Here is a 4,277-nt window from a genome sequence, read left to right on the forward strand (position 1 = left end):
ATATATATATATATAAACTCTCATGCTGTATTATGAGCCAGTCAGTATAATTGCTTCTATATAGGACTTATAAACATGATGAATAGAAGCCTGTCCACATTTTAGAAGCAATAACTAAAGAACTTGATCATATATGTGCATCAAAAGACCCCTGCCTTTTCTCCTTACGTCTTGGAAGGTCTCTCAGCCGAGGTGGAACAGGGCCATGGCAGGAGTAGCCAGGAACACTCAACAGGAACAGCAAGAGGGATCCCCTGTAGCTTTCAAAGTTGCATTTTCCACGTTTCCAAGCAGCAAAACTATTATCCGCTTAAAACAGCAGAGAGTCTCCATTTTTTAACAAAATCACAAAAAATAGTAAAAATCAACACAGATTGTATACAGGCAGACAGCAGACATTGGTGCCATCTTGGTTCCTGATCAGTCATACATCAGCCTTGAATCTAGAGGAAGGATGAGTACAGTAGTCCCTCATTTATTGTGGGGGATCCGTACCCTGAAGTCCTGTGACAAGTGAAAAACCAGGGATACAGTAGGCCAAGTTAAAGTTCAAGTACAGTAAACTTTATATTAAGTCTTTAGAAACCCTTCCCTCACTCTTGGTATGTTCTAAACTCTTAAACATCATTTTAACAACATATGTTACTAAATTTTACTTACTTGCTCTGCTGAACAGCAACAGCTCTGGTTCCGGTCCAACTCTGTTTTATTCCAACTTGGTTTGTTTCTGCAAACCTATCTTGCAGCAGTGTAGCCCACAATCAGTCCTCTAAACTCTCAAACCTACTCATTTTAACAACGTACAGTAAGTAAGTAAGTAAGTAAGTAAACTTTATTTATATAGCACTTATCATAGATACAATCACAAAGTGCTATACAAAAATACTATATGTACTTATATGTACAGGAGCTACAAAATTTTACTTACAAGGGCTCTGAAGAACAAGAGCGGCTCGGTTCCGTCCGACCCGATAGATGAACAAAGTCCCGGTGCAGCATGACTGAAGCCCACCGCTGCTGCTCCAGGAGCAAGTCTGCCCAGGATTTAATCCACCACCTCTGGCCCGATCCGGACCAGCACCGTGCGACCAGAACCAGGCTGAAGCCTGCAGCTGTCTGTCATCTGCAGCTCCCTGGATCCGGGTCACACTGAGTCCAGATCAACTGCAGCCCAGATACTCAGCAGTGAAGATACAACTTGAAGGATGAGTTCAGCTTCAGAATTATTTGATACATTCCTGCCAGTTCTGTGAGATTATTATCATTACTTCTGACTTTGGTTGCGAAACTTTCCCTCCGTTTGCAGCAAGCAGCGGTTGGAAGCAGTGTTGACATGGGAAGTGAGCTGATGGCTTCTGGGTAATTTAATTCTATAGACTGACAAAACATTGAAGGCTTAATGAAAGAAAACTACAAAATGGTGGCACTTTTTTATTTGTATATATATTATGTACAGTACTGTACTTAAACAAACCGCAATAGAGCGAGTCCGTGAAAGTCAAACTGCGAAGTAGCGAGGGACTACTGTAGTTCCATTTTTGCCAAGTTCTTAGGGTCCTGGTCACCTGCTCTTGCGTCTGTTGCTCTCCTGCACACTGCCCCCCAACCTCTCCATGGTGCACCCTCTTCTCACAACTTCTCTCTTAGCCTGTTGATTGATGACAGACTGCCTTTTTGATGCAAGTCACCCTGCTGCCTGAATCAGATTTTAGTCTGGGACCAGCTATCCAACAAACATGCCTTTGTGAGCTCAACCATATTTTATTAAACAGCGTAGCAATATGGCTGCAAAGATGATCTTGTCCGTAATAAATCTAGCTGTCTACATCCCACAAAGGTGTGAGCTTTTATTACTGAAGTTGCATAAAAGATGCATGAAGTGAAGCTCAGTGGTAAAACTGGCTTAAGCATTTATGTATCAATTATTACAGTGGTCAGAGGGTTCACTGAGGTTTGACAACAAGTTTCGGTTTATTTGGTGTGATACACAGTGTGCCAGTGATTCACAATTCAGATCAAACCTTAAGAGTTAAGGCTTCAATGCAAAAAATCTTGACCAATGCACTTGCCTGAAAAAACATCTATGTGCCCAACTTTGTCTACAAATGCTATGTTAGGTACACACAGTTGTAGGCATCGCATGGAAAATTGTCATCTATCGTAACGAAATAAACAGTTCTGAGCATGTCACTACATGAGCTCTAAAGCCATGTTAGCCCCTTAAACTCTCAGTTTGAGGAGAGTCTTCAATGGTACTTTGGTTTTGTGGTACAGGTCCTTTGATCAGCTTTAATCCCTGTTAAGGAGAAAGGATTTGGGCTTGATTTGCCTGTTCCATTGCTCTTTTCTGCCTGCACCTCACTCAATAAATATGCTTCTAGTTTTCTTTGCTCTGTTGTCTTGATGGCATAGTGAGGGATGGAACAATTACCTCCATGTGACACCCCCTCACATTCCCACCCTTAAGCCATCCTCCTGTGGGCCCACATGTATGAGGACTCACAGTTTCCTGAATAGATTTGTTAAAGGTCTCAGTGGATAAGAGAGGTTCGAGCCCTGTAGCCAGGCCCTCGTGTGCGTCTTTTTCCCCTTTTCAAGATATTCTCCAACAGGGCAAACTCCCTACCAGTCACCCTTGTCACCTTTTCCTACAGTGGTTCGCCCTTCTACTCTTCTCTGCTCCTCCACCATGCAGAGATAATCAGGCTTATGTAAAGACTACGTTCTCTTTTGTCAGTCATCAGCCCATCAGTGATCCAATCAAGCCCAAATCTGCTATTGTTCCCCCCTCAAAGTGTCTCAAATCCGCTTGTGCAAGAGAGAGGGGTTGGGCTCTTTATCCTGCCAATCACTCCTGACATTCCTGCCAATGTTGCCATGGCCCTGGGTCAGAGGTCGTGAAAACAGAGAGCATGAGCTGACTTGGGGAGAATAGCAAATCACTAAAAGGAGGGGCTCTCTTCTTAACGGCCCCATTGGTCAGCCAATGCAGGGAGTAAATGTAGACAAGTTAGGACTCTATAGTCCTGCTGAGATGACCATGAGCATGGAAAGACACATTGGCAGAGACTAGAGAAAGATGGTGACAATGAGGCAGAGAAAAGAGGCAACAGAGGAGAACAAAGAAAAGAAAGATGTGTCAATGAGAAGTAAGAAAGAAAAGTTAGGGATAGAAGGTGTGACTCACCTAAACAGGTTTGGAGAAAAATAAAAGCTGACAGACACAAAATCAATTGTTTAATTGCTTTTTTTTCTGCATGTAAAGCACTTTACTACTGGAGTTCAAAATCATACAACAAAATATGGGTGAACAGTGTGTGTGTGTAGACTTCTGAGCTGTAATTTGAAATGGAAATGTGCCTCCCGATGCAATGAAGCTAATGCATGTCATTGCAGGATAAGGAGGGCATTGGGTTAAATCTGTTGTAATGTTGTCAAAAGAATAATTTTCTGTACTCAGTGTATACGTAAGTGAGCAAATGTTTAGCCTAGACAAGATATCATAGGGAATTTAAACCATTCACTGTTCCTCCATAGGGATTAGTGGAATTAAGCATTTACACAAAAGCAAAGTATCAAAACTCATGGGTAATTCAACAAGCTTCACAATAAAGAGTTTATCGAGTTCTGCTACTTAGCCTGCATTTATTGTTGCATTGCAGCTGCAAGTATCATACACACAAATGGCAAACATTGTCACTGCCTTTAAAAAAGACAAATTCAATATACAGGGAAAATACACACAACAAATGCTATAAAAGGGGGGAGTGATCAGTCTTTTCTTTTGTGTACCTATTCATGGTAATAATCTCAGGAAAGACAGATTAGGACAGAGGGAGGGTTTGTGTTTGGGTGTTCGCATTGCTGCTTCTTTTCAGCCATTTTGAAACAATGTTTATCCACTGGTTTGTTATAGCGTAGCAACTTAGCTCAGTGTGCTGCTGTGAGAGTCCTGAGGGGGTTAAAGACTCGCTGTGTTTTTGTTCAGAGTTTATTCAGACACACTGGTGTATTAGGGCTGGGAACAGAAGCTGCACAAAGTTCAGGCAAATGTGATCTTTGCTATTTCTGTTTAGTGTCCTGAATTGTTATTATTATTATTATTTTATCTGCTATTCAAGTAAAGTGTTTATCATAGCCTTGTAAAAGAGCTTACGCACAAGCCAGTGTATCTCTTGTATCTCTTGACAGCAAATGATAAACCAAGTAAATGGTGAGGGTTGTGTCAGGAAGGGCATCTGACATAAAACACTCTTGCCAAACCTAATATGAGAGTT

The sequence above is a fragment of the Nematolebias whitei genome, chromosome 19 (genome assembly GCF_014905685.2).
Source record: "Nematolebias whitei isolate Nwh7 chromosome 19, NemWhi1, whole genome shotgun sequence".
Taxonomy (NCBI): domain Eukaryota; kingdom Metazoa; phylum Chordata; class Actinopteri; order Cyprinodontiformes; family Rivulidae; genus Nematolebias; species Nematolebias whitei.